This window comes from Harpia harpyja, assembly GCF_026419915.1.
Source record: "Harpia harpyja isolate bHarHar1 chromosome W unlocalized genomic scaffold, bHarHar1 primary haplotype SUPER_W_unloc_2, whole genome shotgun sequence".
Taxonomy (NCBI): Eukaryota; Metazoa; Chordata; class Aves; order Accipitriformes; family Accipitridae; genus Harpia; species Harpia harpyja.
This window is the reverse complement of record NW_026293184.1, coordinates 1-20773: the sequence shown is the minus strand read 5'-3', so window position 1 is coordinate 20773 and position 20773 is coordinate 1.

Sequence of the window (20773 nt, the reverse complement as noted above, 5' to 3'; positions counted from 1 at the left end):
CCTCGCCAGTCTCTTTCCCCTGGTTTCTCTCGCCTCTCTCTGTTCCCTGGCTTTCCTCTTTTCTATGAAATCTCTCTTTTCCCTATTTCCAATCAACTCTCTCTGTTCCCTCTTCCCCCCTCGCCAGTCTCTTTCCCCTGGTTTCTCTCGCCTCTCTCTGTTCCCTGGCTTTCCTCTTTTCTATGAAATCTCTCTTTTCCCTATTTCCAATCAACCCTCTCTTTTCCCTCTTCCCCCCTCGCCAGTCTCTTTCCCCTGGTTTATCTCGCCTCTCTCTTTCCCTCGCCAGTCTCTGTTACCTCTCTTCCCTCGGTGTCTAATTCTTCCCACTTTCACTCACCTCCTTCTTTTCCATTAACTCTCTTGTGCTTGTTTTCCCTCGCCTGTCTCTTTTCCCCTGCTTTGCCATGACTCTCTCTTTTCCAACTTTTCCCTCGCCAGTCACCTTTCCCTCCTTTTCCTCGCCAGTCTCTGTTACCTCTCTTCCCTCGGTGTCCAATTCTTCCCACTTTCACCCGACTCCCTCTTTCCCCTCTCATTCCTCAATTCTCTGTTGTCCCTCGTTGCCCTCCCCTCTCTCTTTTACCTCTCTTCCCTCTAGGTCTAATTTTTCCACTTTCCCTCGCCTCTCTCTTTTCCCTGTTATTCGTCAACTCTGTTATCCCTCTTTTCCCTCGCCAGTCTCTTTCCCCTGGTTTCTCTCGCCTCTCTCTGTTCCCTGGCTTTCCTCTTTTCTATGAAATCTCTCTTTTCCCTATTTCCAGTCAGCCCTCTCTTTTCCCTCTTTCCCCTCGCCAGTCACTTTTCCTTCCTTTCCCTCGCCAGTCTCTTTTACGTCTCTTCCCTCGGTGTCTAATTCTTCCCACTTACACTCCACTCCCTCTTTTCCATGAACTCTCTCGTTCCCCTATTTCCAGTCAACTCTCTCTTTTCCCTCTTCCCCCCTCGCCAGTCTCTTTCCCCTGGTTTATCTCGCCTCTCTCTTTCCCTCGCCAGTCTCTGTTACCTCTCTTCCCTCGGTGTCCAAGTCTTCCCACTTTCACCCGACTCCCTCTTTCCCCTCTCATTCCTCAATTCTCTGTTGTCCCTCGTTGCCCTCCCCTCTCTCTTTTACCTCACTTCCATCTAGGTCTAATTTTTCCACTTTCCCTCGCCTCTCTCTTTCCCCTGTTATTCGTCAACTCTGTTATCCCTCTTTTCCCTCGCCAGTCTCTTTCCCCTGGTTTCTCTCGCCTCTCTCTGTTCCCTGGCTTTCCTCTTTTCTATGAAATCTCTCTTTTCCCTATTTCCAATCAACTCTCTCTGTTCCCTCTTTTCCCTCGCCAGTCTCTTTCCCCTGGTTTCTCTCGCCTCTCTCTGTTCCCTGGCTTTCCTCTTTTCTATGAAATCTCTCTTTTCCCTATTTCCAATCAACCCTCTCTTTTCCCTCTTCCCCCCTCGCCAGTCTCTTTCCCCTGGTTTATCTCGCCTCTCTCTTTCCCTCGCCAGTCTCTGTCACCTCTCTTCCCTCGGTGTCTAATTCTTCCCACTTTCACTCACCTATTTCTTTTCCACTAACTCTCTTGTCCTTGTTTTCCCTCGCCTGTCTCTTTCCCCCTGCTTTGCCATGACTCTCTCTTTTCCAACTTTTCCCTCGCCAGTCACCTTTCCCTCCTTTTCCTCGCCAGTCTCTGTTACCTCTCTTCCCTCGGTGTCCAATTCTTCCCACTTTCACCCGACTCCCTCTTTCCCCTCTCATTCCTCAATTCTCTGTTGTCCCTCGTTGCCCTCCCCTCTCTCTTTTACCTCTCTTCCCTCTAGGTCTAATTTTTCCACTTTCCCTCGCCTCTCTCTTTTCCCTGTTATTCGTCAACTCTGTTATCCCTCTTTTCCCTCGCCAGTCTCTTTCCCCTGGTTTCTCTCGCCTCTCTCTGTTCCCTGGCTTTCCTCTTTTCTATGAAATCTCTCTTTTCCCTATTTCCAGTCAGCCCTCTCTTTTCCCTCTTTCCCCTCGCCAGACACTTTTCCTTCCTTTCCCTCGCCAGTCTCTTTTACGTCTCTTCCCTCCGTGTCTAATTCTTCCCACTTACACTCCACTCCCTCTTTTCCACGAACTCTCTCGTTCCCCTATTTCCAGTCAACTCTCTCTCTTCCCTCTTCCCCCCTCGCCAGTCTCTTTCCCCTGGTTTATCTCGCCTCTCTCTTTCCCTCGCCAGTCTCTGTTACCTCTCTTCCCTTGGTGTCTAATGCTTTCCACTTTCCCTCGCCCCTCTCTTTTCCATGAACTCTCTCTTGTCCTTGTTTTCCCTCGCCTGTCTCTTTTCCCCTGCTTTGCCATGACTCTCTCTTTTCCAACTTTTCCCTCGCCAGTCACCTTTCCCTCCTTTTCCTCGCCAGTCTCTGTTACCTCTCTTCCCTCGGTGTCCAATTCTTCCCACTTTCACCCGACTCCCTCTTTCCCCTCTCATTCCTCAATTCTCTGTTGTCCCTCGTTGCCCTCCCCTCTCTCTTTTACCTCTCTTCCCTCTAGGTCTAATTTTTCCACTTTCCCTCGCCTCTCTCTTTTCCCTGTTATTCGTCAACTCTGTTATCCCTCTTTTCCCTCGCCAGTCTCTTTCCCCTGGTTTCTCTCGCCTCTCTCTGTTCCCTGGCTTTCCTCTTTTCTATGAAATCTCTCTTTTCCCTATTTCCAGTCAGCCCTCTCTTTTCCCTCTTTCCCCTCGCCAGACACTTTTCCTTCCTTTCCCTCGCCAGTCTCTTTTACGTCTCTTCCCTCCGTGTCTAATTCTTCCCACTTACACTCCACTCCCTCTTTTCCACGAACTCTCTCGTTCCCCTATTTCCAGTCAACTCTCTCTCTTCCCTCTTCCCCCCTCGCCAGTCTCTTTCCCCTGGTTTATCTCGCCTCTCTCTTTCCCTCGCCAGTCTCTGTTACCTCTCTTCCCTTGGTGTCTAATGCTTTCCACTTTCCCTCGCCCCTCTCTTTTCCATGAACTCTCTCTTGTCCTTGTTTTCCCTCGCCTGTCTCTTTTCCCCTGCTTTGCCATGACTCTCTCTTTTCCAACTTTTCCCTCGCCAGTCACCTTTCCCTCCTTTTCCTCGCCAGTCTCTGTTACCTCTCTTCGTCGGTGTCCAATTCTTCCCACTTTCAACCGACTCCCTCTTTCCCCTCTCATTTCTCAATTCTCTGTTGTCCCTCGTTGCCCTCCCCTCTCTCTTTTACCTCTCTTCCCTCTAGGTCTAATTTTTCCACTTTCCCTCGCCTCTCTCTTTTCCCTGTTATTCGTCAACTCTGTTATCCCTCTTTTCCCTCGCCAGTCTCTTTCCCCTGGTTTCTCTCGCCTCTCTCTGTTCCCTGGCTTTCCTCTTTTCTATGAAATCTCTCTTTTCCCTATTTCCAATCAACCCTCTCTTTTCCCTCTTCCCCCCTCGCCAGTCTCTTTCCCCTGGTTTATCTCGCCTCTCTCTTTCCCTCGCCAGTCTCTTTTACGTCTCTTCCCTTGGTGTCTAATTCTTCCCACTTTCACTCACCTCCTTCTTTTCCATTAACTCTCTTGTCCTTGTTTTCCCTCGCCTGTCTCTTTTCCCCTGCTTTGCCATGACTCTCTCTTTTCCAACTTTTCCCTCGCCAGTCACCTTTCCCTCCTTTTCCTCGCCAGTCTCTGTTACCTCTCTTCCCTCGGTGTCCAATTCTTCCCACTTTCACCCGACTCCCTCTTTCCCCTCTCATTCCTCAATTCTCTGTTGTCCCTCGTTGCCCTCCCCTCTCTCTTTTACCTCTCTTCCCTCTAGGTCTAATTTTTCCACTTTCCCTCGCCTCTCTCTTTTCCCTGTTATTCGTCAACTCTGTTATCCCTCTTTTCCCTCGCCAGTCTCTTTCCCCTGGTTTCTCTCGCCTCTCTCTTTCCCTCGCCAGTCTCTGTTACGTCTCTTCCCTCGGTGTCTAATTCTTCCCACTTTCACTCACCTCCTTCTTTTCCATTAACTCTCTTGTCCTTGTTTTCCCTCGCCTGTCTCTTTTCCCATGCTTTGCCATGACTCTCTCTTTTCCAACTTTTCCCTCGCCAGTCACCTTTCCCTCCTTTTCCTCGCCAGTCTCTGTTACCTCTCTTCCCTCGGTGTCTAATTCTTCCCACTTTCACTCACCTCCTTCTTTTCCATTAACTCTCTTGTCCTTGTTTTCCCTCGCCTGTCTCTTTTCCCATGCTTTGCCATGACTCTCTCTTTTCCAACTTTTCCCTCGCCAGTCACCTTTCCCTCCTTTTCCTCGCCAGTCTCTGTTACCTCTCTTCCCTCGGTGTCCAATTCTTCCCACTTTCACCCGACTCCCTCTTTCCCCTCTCATTCCTCAATTCTCTGTTGTCCCTCCTTGCCCTCCCCTCTCTCTTTTACCTCTCTTCCCTCTAGGTCTAATTTTTCCACTTTCCCTCGCCTCTCTCTTTTCCCTGTTATTCGTCAACTCTGTTATCCCTCTTTTCCCTAGCCAGTCTCTTACCCCTGGTTTCTCTCGCCTCTCTCTGTTCCCTGGCTTTCCTCTTTTCTATGAAATCTCTCTTTTCCCTATTTCCAGTCAGCCCTCTCTTTTCCCTCTTTCCACTCGCCAGTCACTTTTCCTTCCTTTCCCTCGCCAGTCTCCTTTAAGTTCTATTCCCTCCGTGTCTAATTCTTCCCACTTACACTCCACTCCCTCTTTTCCATGACCTCTCTCGTTCCCCTATTTCCAGTCAACTCTCTCTTCCCTCCTCCCCCCTCGCCAGTCTCTTTCCCCTGGTTTATCTCGCCTCTCTCTTTCCCTCGCCAGTCTCTTTTACGTCTCTTCCCTCGGTGTCTAATTCTTCCCACTTTCACTCACCTACTTCTTTTCCATTAACTCTCTTGTCCTTGTTTTCCCTCGCCTGTCTCTTTCCCCCTCCTTTGCCATGACTCTCTCTTTTCCAACTTTTCCCTCGCCAGTCACCTTTCCCTCCTTTTCCTCGCCAGTCTCTGTTACCTCTCTTCCCTCGGTGTCCAATTCTTCCTACTTTCACCCGACTCCCTCTTTCCCCTCTCATTCCTCAATTCTCTGTTGCCCTCGTTGCCCTCCCCTCTCTCTTTTACCTCTCTTCCCTCTAGGTCTAATTTTTCCACTTTCCCTCGCCTCTCTCTTTTCCCTGTTATTCGTCAACTCTGTTATCCCTCTTTTCCCTCGCCAGTCTCTTTCCCCTGGTTTCTCTCGCCTCTCTCTGTTCCCTGGCTTTCCTCTTTTCTATGAAATCTCTCTTTTCCCTATTTCCAGTCAGCCCTCTCTTTTCCCTCTTCCCCCCTCGCCAGTCTCTTTCCCCTGGTTTATCTCGCCTCTCTCTTTTCCTCGCCAGTCTCTGTTACCTCTCTTCCCTCTAGGTCTAATTTTTCCACTTTCCCTCGCCGCTCTCTTTTCCCTGTTATTCGTCAACTCTGTTATCCCTCTTTTCCCTCGCCGGTCTCTTTCCCCTGGTTTCTCTCGCCTCTCTCTGTTCCCTGGCTTTCCTCTTTTCTATGAAATCTCTCTTTTCCCTATTTCCACTCAACCCTCTCTTTTCCCTCTTCCCCCCTCGCCAGTCTCTTTCCCCTGGTTTATCTCGCCTCTCTCTTTCCCTCGCCAGTCTCTGTTACCTCTCTTCCCTCGGTGTCTAATTCTTCCCACTTTCACTCACCTCCTTCTTTTCCATTAACTCTCTTGTCCTTGTTTTCCCTCGCCTGTCTCTTTTCCCCTGCTTTGCCATGACTCTCTCTTTTCCAACTTTTCCCTCGCCAGTCACCTTTCCATCCTTTTCCTCGCCAGTGTCTGTTACCTCTCTTCCCTCGGTGTCCAATTCTTCCCACTTTCACCCGACTCCCTCTTTCCCCTCTCATTCCTCAATTCTCTGTTGTCCCTCGTTGCCCTCCCCTCTCTCTTTTACCTCTCTTCCCTCTAGGTCTAATTTTTCCACTTTCCCTCGCCTCTCTCTTTTCCCTGTTATTCGTCAACTCTGTTATTCCTCTTTTCCCTCGCCAGTCTCTTTCCCCTGGTTTCTCTCGCCTCTCTCTGTTCCCTGGCTTTCCTCTTTTCTATGAAATCTCTCTTTTCCCTATTTCCAATCAACTCTCTCTGTTCCCTCTTCCCCCCTCGCCAGTCTCTTTCCCCTGGTTTCTCTCGCCTCTCTCTGTTCCCTGGCTTTCCTCTTTTCTATGAAATCTCTCTTTTCCCTATTTCCAATCAACCCTCTCTTTTCCCTCTTCCCCCCTCGCCAGTCTCTTTCCCCTGGTTTATCTCGCCTCTCTCTTTCCCTCGCCAGTCTCTGTTACCTCTCTTCCCTCGGTGTCTAATTCTTCCCACTTTCACTCACCTCCTTCTTTTCCATTAACTCTCTTGTCCTTGTTTTCCCTCGCCTGTCTCTTTTCCCCTGCTTTGCCATGACTCTCTCTTTTCCAACTTTTCCCTCGCCAGTCACCTTTCCCTCCTTTTCCTCGCCAGTCTCTGTTACCTCTCTTCCCTCTAGGTCTAATTTTTCCACTTTCCCTCGCCGCTCTCTTTTCCCTGTTATTCGTCAACTCTGTTATCCCTCTTTTCCCTCGCCAGTCTCTTTCCCCTGGTTTCTCTCGCCTCTCTCTGTTCCCTGGCTTTCCTCTTTTCTATGAAATCTCTCTTTTCCCTATTTCCAATCAACCCTCTCTTTTCCCTCTTCCCCCCTCGCCAGTCTCTTTCCCCTGGTTTATCTCGCCTCTCTCTTTCCCTCGCCAGTCTCTGTTACCTCTCTTCCCTCGGTGTCTAATTCTTCCCACTTTCACTCACCTCCTTCTTTTCCATTAACTCTCTTGTCCTTGTTTTCCCTCGCCTGTCTCTTTTCCCCTGCTTTGCCATGACTCTCTCTTTTCCAACTTTTCCCTCGCCAGTCACCTTTCCCTCCTTTTCCTCGCCAGTCTCTGTTACCTCTCTTCCCTCGGTGTCCAATTCTTCCCACTTTCACCCGACTCCCTCTTTCCCCTCTCATTCCTCAATTCTCTGTTGTCCCTCCTTGCCCTCCCCTCTCTCTTTTACCTCTCTTCCCTCTAGGTCTAATTTTTCCACTTTCCCTCGCCTCTCTCTTTTCCCTGTTATTCGTCAACTCTGTTATCCCTCTTTTCCCTCGCCAGTCTCTTTCCCCTGGTTTCTCTCGCCTCTCTCTGTTCCCTGGCTTTCCTTTTTTCTATGAAATCTCTCTTTTCCCTATTTCCAGTCAGCCCTCTCTTTTCCCTCTTTCCCCTCGCCAGTCACTTTTCCTTCCTTTCCCTCGCCAGTCTCTTTTACGTCTCTTCCCTCCGTGTCTAATTCTTCCCACTTACACTCCACTCCCTCTTTTCCATGAACTCTCTCGTTCCCCTATTTCCAGTCAACTCTCTCTCTTCCCTCTTTCCCCCTCGCCAGTCTCTTTCCCCTGGTTTATCTCGCCTCTCTCTGTTCCCTGGCTTTCCTCTTTTCTAGGAAATCTCTCTTTTCCCTATTTCCAATCAACCCTCTCTTTTCCCTCTTCCCCCCTCGCCAGTCTCTTTCCCCTGGTTTATCTCGCCTCTCTCTTTCCCTCGCCAGTCTCTTTTACGTCTCTTCCCTTGGTGTCTAATTCTTCCCACTTTCACTCACCTCCTTCGTTTCCTTTAACTCTCTTGTCCTTGTTTTCCCTCGCCTGTCTCTTTTCCCCTGCTTTGCCATGACTCTCTCTTTTCCAACTTTTCCCTCGCCAGTCACCTTTCCCTCCTTTTCCTCGCCAGTCTCTGTTACCTCTCTTCCCTCGGTGTCCAATTCTTCCCACTTTCACCCGACTCCCTCTTTCCCCTCTCATTCCTCAATTCTCTGTTGTCCCTCGTTGCCCTCCCCTCTCTCTTTTACCTCTCTTCCCTCTAGGTCTAATTTTTCCACTTTCCCTCGCCTCTCTCTTTCCCCTGTTATTCGTCAACTCTGTTATCCCTCTTTTCCCTCGCCAGTCTCTTTCCCCTGGTTTCTCTCGCCTCTCTCTGTTCCCTGGCTTTCCTCTTTTCTATGAAATCTCTCTTTTCCCTATTTCCAATCAACCCTCTCTTTTCCCTCTTCCCCCCTCGCCAGTCTCTTTCCCCTGGTTTATCTCGCCTCTCTCTTTCCCTCGCCAGTCTCTGTTACCTCTCTTCCCTCGGTGTCTAATTCTTCCCACTTTCACTCACCTCCTTCTTTTCCATTAACTCTCTTGTCCTTGTTTTCCCTCGCCTGTCTCTTTTCCCCTGCTTTGCCATGACTCTCTCTTTTCCAACTTTTCCCTCGCCAGTCACCTTTCCCTCCTTTTCCTCGCCAGTCTCTGTTACCTCTCTTCCCTCGGTGTCCAATTCTTCCCACTTTCACCCGACTCCCTCTTTCCCCTCTCATTCCTCAATTCTCTGTTGTCCCTCGTTGCCCTCCCCTCTCTCTTTTACCTCTCTTCCCTCTAGGTCAAATTTTTCCACTTTCCCTCGCCTCTCTCTTTTCCCTGTTATTCGTCAACTCTGTTATCCCTCTTTTCCCTCGCCGGTCTCTTTCCCCTGGTTTCTCTCGCCTCTCTCTGTTCCCTGGCTTTCCTCTTTTCTATGAAATCTCTCTTTTCCCTATTTCCAATCAACTCTCTCTGTTCCCTCTTCCCCCCTCGCCAGTCTCTTTCCCCTGGTTTATCTCGCCTCTCTCTTTCCCTCGCCAGTCTCTGTTACCTCTCTTCCCTCGGTGTCTAATTCTTCCCACTTTAACTCACCTCCTTCTTTTCCATTAACTCTCTTGTCCTTGTTTTCCCTCGCCTGTCTCTTTCCCCCTGCTTTGACATGACTCTCTCTTTTCCAACTTTTCCCTCGCCAGTCACCTTTCCCTCCTTTTCCTCGCCAGTCTCTGTTACCTCTCTTCCCTCGGTGTCCAATTCTTCCCACTTTCACCCGACTCCCTCTTTCCCCTCTCATTCCTCAATTCTCTGTTGTCCCTCGTTGCCCTCCCCTCTCTCTTTTACCTCTCTTCCCTCTAGGTCTAATTTTTCCACTTTCCCTCGCCTCTCTCTTTTCCCTGTTATTCGTCAACTCTGTTATCCCTCTTTTCCCTCGCCAGTCTCTTTCCCCTGGTTTCTCTCGCCTCTCTCTGTTCCCTGGCTTTCCTCTTTTCTATGAAATCTCTCTTTTCCCTATTTCCAATCAACCCTCTCTTTTCCCTCTTCCCCCCTCGCCAGTCTCTTTCCCCTGGTTTATCTCGCCTCTCTCTTTCCCTCGCCAGTCTCTGTTACCTCTCTTCCCTCGGTGTCTAATTCTTCCCACTTTCACTCACCTCCTTCTTTTCCATTAACTCTCTTGTCCTTGTTTTCCCTCGCCTGTCTCTTTTCCCCTGCTTTGCCATGACTCTCTCTTTTCCAACTTTTCCCTCGCCAGTCACCTTTCCCTCCTTTTCCTCGCCAGTCTCTGTTACCTCTCTTCCCTCGGTGTCCAATTCTTCCCACTTTCACCCGACTCCCTCTTTCCCCTCTCATTCCTCAATTCTCTGTTGTCCCTCGTTGCCCTCCCCTCTCTCTTTTACCTCTCTTCCCTCTAGGTCTAATTTTTCCACTTTCCCTCGCCTCTCTCTTTTCCCTGTTATTCGTCAACTCTGTTATCCCTCTTTTCCCTCGCCAGTCTCTTTCCCCTGGTTTCTCTCGCCTCTCTCTGTTCCCTGGCTTTCCTCTTTTCTATGAAATCTCTATTTTCCCTATTTCCAGTCAGCCCTCTCTTTTCCCTCTTTCCCCTCGCCAGTCACTTTTCCTTCCTTTCCCTCGCCAGTCTCTTTTACGTCTCTTCCCTCCGTGTCTAATTCTTCCCACTTACACTCCACTCCCTCTTTTCCATGAACTCTCTCGTTCCCCTATTTCCAGTCAACTCTCTCTCTTCCCTCCTCCCCCCTCGCCAGTCTCTTTCCCCTGGTTTATCTCGCCTCTCTCTTTCCCTCGCCAGTCTCTTTTACGTCTCTTCCCTTGGTGTCTAATTCTTCCCACTTTCACTCGCCTCCCTCTTTTCCATGAACTATCTCTTTTCCTTGTTTTCCGTCGCCTGTCTCTTTCCCCCTGCTTTGCCATGACTCTCTCTTTTCCAACTTTTCCCTCGCCAGTCACCTTTCCCTCCTTTTCCTCGCCAGTCTCTGTTACCTCTCTTCCCTCGGTGTCCAATTCTTCCCACTTTCACCCGACTCCCTCTTTCCCCTCTCATTCCTCAATTCTCTGTTGTCCCTCGTTGCCCTCCCCTCTCTCTTTTACCTCTCTTCCCTCTAGGTCTAATTTTTGCACTTTCCCTCGCCTCTCTCTTTTCCCTGTTATTCGTCAACTCTGTTATCCCTCTTTTCCCTCGCCAGTCTCTTTCCCCTGGTTTCTCTCGCCTCTCTCTGTTCCCTGGCTTTCCTCTTTTCTATGAAATCTCTCTTTTCCCTATTTCCAATCAACTCTCTCTGTTCCCTCTTTCCCCCTCGCCAGTCTCTTTCCCCTGGTTTATCTCGCCTCTCTCTTTCCCTCGCCAGTCTCTGTTACCTCTCTTCCCTCGGTGTCTAATTCTTCCCACTTTCACTCACCTCCTTCTTTTCCACTAACTCTCTTGTCCTTGTTTTCCCTCGCCTGTCTCTTCCCCCCTGCTTTGCCATGACTCTCTCTTTTCCAACTTTTCCCTCGCCAGTCACCTTTCCCTCCTTTTCCTCGCCAGTCTCTGTTACCTCTCTTCCCTCTAGGTCTAATTTTTCCACTTTCCCTCGCCGCTCTCTTTTCCCTGTTATTCGTCAACTCTGTTATCCCTCTTTTCCCTCGCCGGTCTCCTTCCCCTGGTTTCTCTCGCCTCTCTCTGTTCCCTGGCTTTCCTCTTTTCTATGAAATCTCTCTTTTCCCTATTTCCAATCAACCCTCTCTTTTCCCTCTTCCCCCCTCGCCTCTCTCTTTCCCTCGCCAGTCTCTGTTACCTCTCTTCCCTCGGTGTCTAATTCTTCCCACTTTCACTCACCTCCTTCTTTTCCATTAACTCTCTTGTCCTTGTTTTCCCTCGCCTGTCTCTTTTCCCCTGCTTTGCCATGACTCTCTCTTTTCCAACTTTTCCCTCGCCAGTCACCTTTCCCTCCTTTTCCTCGCCAGTCTCTGTTACCTCTCTTCCCTCGGTGTCCAATTCTTCCCACTTTCACCCGACTCCCTCTTTCCCCTCTCATTCCTCAATTCTCTGTTGTCCCTCGTTGCCCTCCCCTCTCTCTTTTACCTCTCTTCCCTCTAGGTCTAATTTTTCCACTTTCCCTCGCCTCTCTCTTTTCCCTGTTATTCGTCAACCCTCTTCTCCCTCTTTTCCCTCGCCAGTCTCTTTCCCCTGGTTTCTCTCGCCTCTCTCTGTTCCCTGGCTTTCCTCTTTTCTATGAAATCTCTCTTTTCCCTATTTCCAGTCAGCCCTCTCTTTTCCCTCTTTCCCCTCGCCAGTCACTTTTCCTTCCTTTCCCTCGCCAGTCTCTTTTACGTCTCTTCCCTCCGTGTCTAATTCTTCCCACTTACACTCCACTCCCTCTTTTCCATGAACTCTCTCGTTCCCCTATTTCCAGTCAGCTCTCTCTTTTCCCTCTTCCCCCCTCGCCAGTCTCTTTCCCCTGGTTTATCTCGCCTCTCTCTTTCCCTCGCCAGTCTCTGTTACCTCTCTTCCCTCGGTGTCCAATTCTTCCCACTTTCACCCGACTCCCTCTTTCCCCTCTCATTCCTCAATTCTCTGTTGTCCCTCGTTGCCCTCCCCTCTCTCTTTTACCTCTCTTCCCTCTAGGTCAAATTTTTCCACTTTCCCTCGCCTCTCTCTTTTCCCTGTTATTCGTCAACTCTGTTATCCCTCTTTTCCCTCGCCAGTCTCCTTCCCCTGGTTTCTCTCGCCTCTCTCTGTTCCCTGGCTTTCCTCTTTTCTATGAAATCTCTCTTTTCCCTATTTCCAATCAACTCTCTCTGTTCCCTCTTTTCCCTCGCCAGTCTCTTTCCCCTGGTTTCTCTCGCCTCTCTCTGTTCCCTGGCTTTCCTCTTTTCTATGAAATCTCTCTTTTCCCTATTTCCAATCAACCCTCTCTTTTCCCTCTTCCCCCCTCGCCAGTCTCTTTCCCCTGGTTTATCTCGCCTCTCTCTTTCCCTCGCCAGTCTCTGTTACCTCTCTTCCCTCGGTGTCTAATTCTTCCCACTTTCACTCACCTCCTTCTTTTCCATTAACTCTCTTGTCCTTGTTTTCCCTCGCCTGTCTCTTTTCCCCTGCTTTGCCATGACTCTCTCTTTTCCAACTTTTCCCTCGCCAGTCACCTTTCCCTCCTTTTCCTCGCCAGTCTCTGTTACCTCTCTTCCCTCGGTGTCCAATTCTTCCCACTTTCACCCGACTCCCTCTTTCCCCTCTCATTCCACAATTCTCTGTTGTCCCTCGTTGCCCTCCCCTCTCTCTTTTACCTCTCTTCCCTCTAGGTCAAATTTTTCCACTTTCCCTCGCCTCTCTCTTTTCCCTGTTATTCGTCAACTCTGTTATCCCTCTTTTCCCTCGCCGGTCTCTTTCCCCTGGTTTCTCTCGCCTCTCTCTGTTCCCTGGCTTTCCTCTTTTCTATGAAATCTCTCTTTTCCCTATTTCCAATCAACTCTCTCTGTTCCCTCTTCCCCCCTCGCCAGTCTCTTTCCCCTGGTTTATCTCGCCTCTCTCTTTCCCTCGCCAGTCTCTGTTACCTCTCTTCCCTCGGTGTCTAATTCTTCCCACTTTCACTCACCTCCTTCTTTTCCATTAACTCTCTTGTCCTTGTTTTCCCTCGCCTGTCTCTTTTCCCCTGCTTTGCCATGACTCTCTCTTTTCCAACTTTTCCCTCGCCAGTCACCTTTCCCTCCTTTTCCTCGCCAGTCTCTGTTACCTCTCTTCCCTCGGTGTCCAATTCTTCCCACTTTCACCCGACTCCCTCTTTCCCCTCTCATTCCTCAATTCTCTGTTGTCCCTCGTTGCCCTCCCCTCTCTCTTTTACCTCTCTTCCCTCTAGGTCTAATTTTTCCACTTTCCCTCGCCTCTCTCTTTTCCCTGTTATTCGTCAACTCTGTTATCCCTCTTTTCCCTCGCCAGTCTCTTTCCCCTGGTTTCTCTCGCCTCTCTCTGTTCCCTGGCTTTCCTCTTTTCTATGAAATCTCTCTTTTCCCTATTTCCAGTCAGCCCTCTCTTTTCCCTCTTTCCCCTCGCCAGTCACTTTTCCTTCCTTTCCCTCGCCAGTCTCTTTTACGTCTCTTCCCTCCGTGTCTAATTCTTCCCACATACACTCCACTCCCTCTTTTCCATGAACTCTCTCGTTCCCCTATTTCCAGTCAACTCTCTCTCTTCCCTCTTCCCCCCTCGCCAGTCTCTTTCCCCTGGTTTATCTCTCCTCTCTCTGTTCCCTGGCTTTCCTCTTTTCTATGAAATCTCTCTTTTCCCTATTTCCAATCAACCCTCTCTTTTCCCTCTTCCCCCCTCGCCAGTCTCTTTCCCCTGGTTTATCTCGCCTCTCTCTTTCCCTCGCCAGTCTCTTTTACGTCTCTTCCCTTGGTGTCTAATTCTTCCCACTTTCACTCACCTCCTTCTTTTCCATTAACTCTCTTGTCCTTGTTTTCCCTCGCCTGTCTCTTTTCCCCTGCTTTGCCATGACTCTCTCTTTTCCAACTTTTCCCTCGCCAGTCACCTTTCCCTCCTTTTCCTCGCCAGTCTCTGTTACCTCTCTTCCCTCGGTGTCCAATTCTTCCCACTTTCACCCGACTCCCTCTTTCCCCTCTCATTCCTCAATTCTCTGTTGTCCCTCGTTGCCCTCCCCTCTCTCTTTTACCTCTCTTCCCTCTAGGTCTAATTTTTCCACTTTCCCTCGCCTCTCTCTTTTCCCTGTTATTCGTCAACTCTGTTATCCCTCTTTTCCCTAGCCAGTCTCTTTCCCCTGGTTTCTCTCGCCTCTCTCTGTTCCCTGGCTTTCCTCTTTTCTATGAAATCTCTCTTTTCCCTATTTCCAGTCAGCCCTCTCTTTTCCCTCTTTCCACTCGCCAGTCACTTTTCCTTCCTTTCCCTCGCCAGTCTCCTTTAAGTTCTATTCCCTCCGTGTCTAATTCTTCCCACTTACACTCCACTCCCTCTTTTCCATGACCTCTCTCGTTCCCCTATTTCCAGTCAACTCTCTCTTCCCTCCTCCCCCCTCGCCAGTCTCTTTCCCCTGGTTTATCTCGCCTCTCTCTTTCCCTCGCCAGTCTCTTTTACGTCTCTTCCCTTGGTGTCTAATTCTTCCCACTTTCACTCGCCTCCCTCTTTTCCATGAACTATCTCTTTTCCTTGTTTTCCGTCGCCTGTCTCTTTCCCCCTGCTTTGCCATGACTCTCTCTTTTCCAACTTTTCCCTCGCCAGTCACCTTTCCCTCCTTTTCCTCGCCAGTCTCTGTTACCTCTCTTCCCTCGGTGTCCAATTCTTCCCACTTTCACCCGACTCCCTCTTTCCCCTCTCATTCATCAATTCTCTGTTGTCCCTCGTTGCCCTCCCCTCTCTCTTTTACCTCTCTTCCCTCTAGGTCTAATTTTTCCACTTTCCCTCGCCTCTCTCTTTTCCCTGTTATTCGTCAACTCTGTTATCCCTCTTTTCCCTCGCCAGTCTCTTTCCCCTGGTTTCTCTCGCCTCTCTCTGTTCCCTGGCTTTCCTCTTTTCTATGAAATCTCTCTTTTCCCTATTTCCAGTCAGCCCTCTCTTTTCCCTCTTTCCCCTCGCCAGTCACTTTTCCTTCCTTTCCCTCGCCAGTCTCTTTTAACCTCTATTCCCTCCGTGCCTAATTTTCCCACTTACACTCCACTCCCTCTTTTCCATGAACTCTCTCGTTCCCCTATTTCCAGTCAACTCTCTCTTTCCCCTCTTCCCCCCTCGCCAGTCTCTTTCCCCTGGTTTATCTCGCCTCTCTCTTTCCCTCGCCAGTCTCTGTTACCTCTCTTCCCTCGGTGTCAAATTCTTCCCACTTTCACCCGACTCCCTCTGTCCCCTCTCATTCCTCAATTCTCTGTTGTCCCTCGTTGCCCTCCCCTCTCTCTTTTACCTCTCTTCCATCTAGGTCTAATTTTTCCACTTTCCCTCGCCGCTCTCTTTTCCCTGTTATTCGTCAACTCTGTTATCCCTCTTTTCCCTCGCCAGTCTCTTTCCCCTGGTTTCTCTCGCCTCTCTCTGTTCCCTGGCTTTCCTCTTTTCTATGAAATCTCTCTTTTCCCTATTTCCAATCAACTCTCTCTGTTCCCTCTTCCCCCCTCGCCAGTCTCTTTCCCCTGGTTTCTCTCGCCTCTCTCTGTTCCCTGGCTTTCCTCTTTTCTATGAAATCTCTCTTTTCCCTATTTCCAATCAACCCTCTCTTTTCCCTCTTCCCCCCTCGCCAGTCTCTTTCCCCTGGTTTGTCTTGCCTCTCTCTTTCCCTCGCCAGTCTCTGTTACCTCTCTTCCCTCGGTGTCTAATTCTTCCCACTTTCACTCACCTCCTTCTTTTCCATTAACTCTCTTGTCCTTGTTTTCCCTCGCCTGTCTCTTTCCCCCTGCTTTGCCATGACTCTCTCTTTTCCAACTTTTCCCTCGCCAGTCACCTTTCCCTCCTTTTCCTCGCCAGTCTCTGTTACCTCTCTTCCCTCGGTGTCCAATTCTTCCCACTTTCACCCGACTCCCTCTTTCCCCTCTCATTCCACAATTCTCTGTTGTCCCTCGTTGCCCTCCCCTCTCTCTTTTACCTCTCTTCCCTCTAGGTCTAATTTTTCCACTTTCCCTCGCCTCTCTCTTTTCCCTGTTATTCGTCAACTCTGTTATCCCTCTTTTCCCTCGCCAGTCTCTTTCCCCTGGTTTCTCTCGCCTCTCTCTGTTCCCTGGCTTTCCTCTTTTCTATGAAATCTCTCTTTTCCCTATTTCCAATCAACTCTCTCTGTTCCCTCTTCCCCCCTCGCCAGTCTCTTTCCCCTGGTTTCTCTCGCCTCTCTCTGTTCCCTGGCTTTCCTCTTTTCTATGAAATCTCTCTTTTCCCTATTTCCAATCAACCCTCTCTTTTCCCTCTTCCCCCCTCGCCAGTCTCTTTCCCCTGGTTTATCTCGCCTCTCTCTTTCCCTCGCCAGTCTCTGTTACCTCTCTTCCCTCGGTGTCTAATTCTTCCCACTTTCACTCACCTCCTTCTTTTCCATTAACTCTCTTGTCCTTGTTTTCCCTCGCCTGTCTCTTTCCCCCTGCTTTGACATGACTCTCTCTTTTCCAACTTTTCCCTCGCCAGTCACCTTTCCCTCCTTTTCCTCGCCAGTCTCTGTTACCTCTCTTCCCTCGGTGTCCAATTCTTCCCACTTTCACCCGACTCCCTCTTTCCCCTCTCATTCCTCAATTCTCTGTTGTCCCTCGTTGCCCTCCCCTCTCTCTTTTACCTCTCTTCCCTCTAGGTCTAATTTTTCCACTTTCCCTCGCCTCTCTCTTTTCCCTGTTATTCGTCAACTCTGTTATCCCTCTTTTCCCTCGCCAGTCTCTTTCCCCTGGTTTCTCTCGCCTCTCTCTGTTCCCTGGCTTTCCTCTTTTCTATGAAATCTCTCTTTTCCCTATTTCCAGTCAGCCCTCTCTTTTCCCTCTTTCCACTCGCCAGTCACTTTTCCTTCCTTTCCCTCGCCAGTCTCCTTTAAGTTCTATTCCCTCCGTGTCTAATTCTTCCCACTTACACTCCACTCCCTCTTTTCCATGACCTCTCTCGTTCCCCTATTTCCAGTCAACTCTCTCTTCCCTCCTCCCCCCTCGCCAGTCTCTTTCCCCTGGTTTATCTCGCCTCTCTCTTTCCCTCGCCAGTCTCTTTTACGTCTCTTCCCTTGGTGTCTAATTCTTCCCACTTTCACTCGCCTCCCTCTTTTCCATGAACTATCTCTTTTCCTTGTTTTCCGTCGCCTGTCTCTTTCCCCCTGCTTTGCCATGACTCTCTCTTTTCCAACTTTTCCCTCGCCAGTCACCTTTCCCTCCTTTTCCTCGCCAGTCTCTGTTACCTCTCTTCCCTCGGTGTCCAATTCTTCCCACTTTCACCCGACTCCCTCTTTCCCCTCTCATTCCTCAATTCTCTGTTGTCCCTCGTTGCCCTCCCCTCTCTCTTTTACCTCTCTTCCCTCTAGGTCTAATTTTTCCACTTTCCCTCGCCTCTCTCTTTTCCCTGTTATTCGTCAACTCTGTTATCCCTCTTTTCCCTCGCCAGTCTCTTTCCCCTGGTTTCTCTCGCCTCTCTCTGTTCCCTGGCTTTCCTCTTTTCTATGAAATCTCTCTTTTCCCTATTTCCAGTCAGCCCTCTCTTTTCCCTCTTTCCCCTCGCCAGTCACTTTTCCTTCCTTTCCCTCGCCAGTCTCTTTTAACCTCTATTCCCTCCGTGCCTAATTTTCCCACTTACACTCCACTCCCTCTTTTCCATGAACTCTCTCGTTCCCCTATTTCCAGTCAACTCTCTCTTTTCCCTCTTCCCCCCTCGCCAGTCTCTTTCCCCTGGTTTATCTCGCCTCTCTCTTTCCCTCGCCAGTCTCTGTTACCTCTCTTCCCTCGGTGTCAAATTCTTCCCACTTTCACCCGACTCCCTCTGTCCCCTCTCATTCCTCAATTCTCTGTTGTCCCTCGTTGCCCTCCCCTCTCTCTTTTACCTCTCTTCCATCTAGGTCTAATTTTTCCACTTTCCCTCGCCGCTCTCTTTTCCCTGTTATTCGTCAACTCTGTTATCCCTCTTTTCCCTCGCCAGTCTCTTTCCCCTGGTTTCTCTCGCCTCTCTCTGTTCCCTGGCTTTCCTCTTTTCTATGAAATCTCTCTTTTCCCTATTTCCAATCAACTCTCTCTGTTCCCTCTTCCCCCCTCGCCAGTCTCTTTCCCCTGGTTTCTCTCGCCTCTCTCTGTTCCCTGGCTTTCCTCTTTTCTATGAAATCTCTCTTTTCCCTATTTCCAATCAACCCTCTCTTTTCCCTCTTCCCCCCTCGCCAGTCTCTTTCCCCTGGTTTGTCTTGCCTCTCTCTTTCCCTCGCCAGTCTCTGTTACCTCTCTTCCCTCGGTGTCTAATTCTTCCCACTTTCACTCACCTCCTTCTTTTCCATTAACTCTCTTGTCCTTGTTTTCCCTCGCCTGTCTCTTTCCCCCTGCTTTGCCATGACTCTCTCTTTTCCAACTTTTCCCTCGCCAGTCACCTTTCCCTCCTTTTCCTCGCCAGTCTCTGTTACCTCTCTTCCCTCGGTGTCCAATTCTTCCCACTTTCACCCGACTCCCTCTTTCCCCTCTCATTCCACAATTCTCTGTTGTCCCTCGTTGCCCTCCCCTCTCTCTTTTACCTCTCTTCCCTCTAGGTCTAATTTTTCCACTTTCCCTCGCCTCTCTCTTTTCCCTGTTATTCGTCAACTCTGTTATCCCTCTTTTCCCTCGCCAGTCTCTTTCCCCTGGTTTCTCTCGCCTCTCTCTGTTCCCTGGCTTTCCTCTTTTCTATGAAATCTCTCTTTTCCCTATTTCCAATCAACTCTCTCTGTTCCCTCTTCCCCCCTCGCCAGTCTCTTTCCCCTGGTTTCTCTCGCCTCTCTCTGTTCCCTGGCTTTCCTCTTTTCTATGAAATCTCTCTTTTCCCTATTTCCAATCAACCCTCTCTTTTCCCTCTTCCCCCCTCGCCAGTCTCTTTCCCCTGGTTTATCTCGCCTCTCTCTTTCCCTCGCCAGTCTCTGTTACCTCTCTTCCCTCGGTGTCTAATTCTTCCCACTTTCACTCACCTCCTTCTTTTCCATTAACTCTCTTGTCCTTGTTTTCCCTCGCCTGTCTCTTTCCCCCTGCTTTGACATGACTCTCTCTTTTCCAACTTTTCCCTCGCCAGTCACCTTTCCCTCCTTTTCCTCGCCAGTCTCTGTTACCTCTCTTCCCTCGGTGTCCAATTCTTCCCACTTTCACCCGACTCCCTCTTTCCCCTCTCATTCCTCAATTCTCTGTTGTCCCTCGTTGCCCTCCCCTCTCTCTTTTACCTCTCTTCCCTCTAGGTCTAATTTTTCCACTTTCCCTCGCCTCTCTCTTTTCCCTGTTATTCGTCAACTCTGTTATCCCTCTTTTCCCTCGCCAGTCTCTTTCCCCTGGTTTCTCTCGCCTCTCTCTGTTCCCTGGCTTTCCTCTTTTCTATGAAATCTCTCTTTTCCCTATTTCCAGTCAGCCCTCTCTTTTCCCTCTTCCCCCCTCGCCAGTCTCTTTCCCCTGGTTTATCTCTCCTCTCTCTTTCCCTCGCCAGTCTCTGTTACCTCTCTTCCCTCTAGGTCTAATTTTTCCACTTTCCCTCGCCGCTCTCTTTTCCCTGTTATTCGTCAACTCTGTTATCCCTCTTTTCCCTCGCCGGTCTCTTTCCCCTGGTTTCTCTCGCCTCTCTCTGTTCCCTGGCTTTCCTCTTTTCTATGAAATCTCTCTTTTCCCTATTTCCACTCAACCCTCTCTTTTCCCTCTTCCCCCCTCGCCAGTCTCTTTCCCCTGGTTTATCTCGCCTCTCTCTTTCCCTCGCCAGTCTCTGTTACCTCTCTTCCCTCGGTGTCTAATTCTTCCCACTTTCACTCACCTCCTTCTTTTCCATTAACTCTCTTGTCCTTGTTTTCCCTCGCCTGTCTCTTTTCCCCTGCTTTGCCATGACTCTCTCTTTTCCAACTTTTCCCTCGCCAGTCACCTTTCCATCCTTTTCCTCGCCAGTGTCTGTTACCTCTCTTCCCTCGGTGTCCAATTCTTCCCACTTTCACCCGACTCCCTCTTTCCCCTCTCATTCCTCAATTCTCTGTTGTCCCTCGTTGCCCTCCCCTCTCTCTTTTACCTCTCTTCCCTCTAGGTCTAATTTTTCCACTTTCCCTCGCCTCTCTCTTTTCCCTGTTATTCGTCAACTCTGTTATTCCTCTTTTCCCTCGCCAGTCTCTTTCCCCTGGTTTCTCTCGCCTCTCTCTGTTCCCTGGCTTTCCTCTTTTCTATGAAATCTCTCTTTTCCCTATTTCCAATCAACTCTCTCTGTTCCCTCTTCCCCCCTCGCCAGTCTCTTTCCCCTGGTTTCTCTCGCCTCTCTCTGTTCCCTGGCTTTCCTCTTTTCTATGAAATCTCTCTTTTCCCTATTTCCAATCAACCCTCTCTTTTCCCTCTTCCCCCCTCGCCAGTCTCTTTCCCCTGGTTTATCTCGCCTCTCTCTTTCCCTCGCCAGTCTCTGTTACCTCTCTTCCCTCGGTGTCTAATTCTTCCCACTTTCACTCACCTCCTTCTTTTCCATTAACTCTCTTGTCCTTGTTTTCCCTCGCCTGTCTCTTTTCCCCTGCTTTGCCATGACTCTCTCTTTTCCAACTTTTCCCTCGCCAGTCACCTTTCCCTCCTTTTCCTCGCCAGTCTCTGTTACCTCTCTTCCCTCTAGGTCTAATTTTTCCACTTTCCCTCGCCGCTCTCTTTTCCCTGTTATTCGTCAACTCTGTTATCCCTCTTTTCCCTCGCCAGTCTCTTTCCCCTGGTTTCTCTCGCCTCTCTCTTTCCCTCGCCAGTCTCTGTTACCTCTCTTCCCTCGGTGTCTAATTCTTCCCACTTTCACTCACCTCCTTCTTTTCCATTAACTCTCTTGTCCTTGTTTTCCCTCGCCTGTCTCTTTCCCCCTGCTTTGACATGACTCTCTCTTTTCCAACTTTTCCCTCGCCAGTCACCTTTCCCTCCTTTTCCTCGCCAGTCTCTGTTACCTCTCTTCCCTCGGTGTCCAATTCTTCCCACTTTCACCCGACTCCCTCTTTCCCCTCTCATTCCTCAATTCTCTGTTGTCCCTCGTTGCCCTCCCCTCTCTCTTTTACCTCTCTTCCCTCTAGGTCTAATTTTTCCAC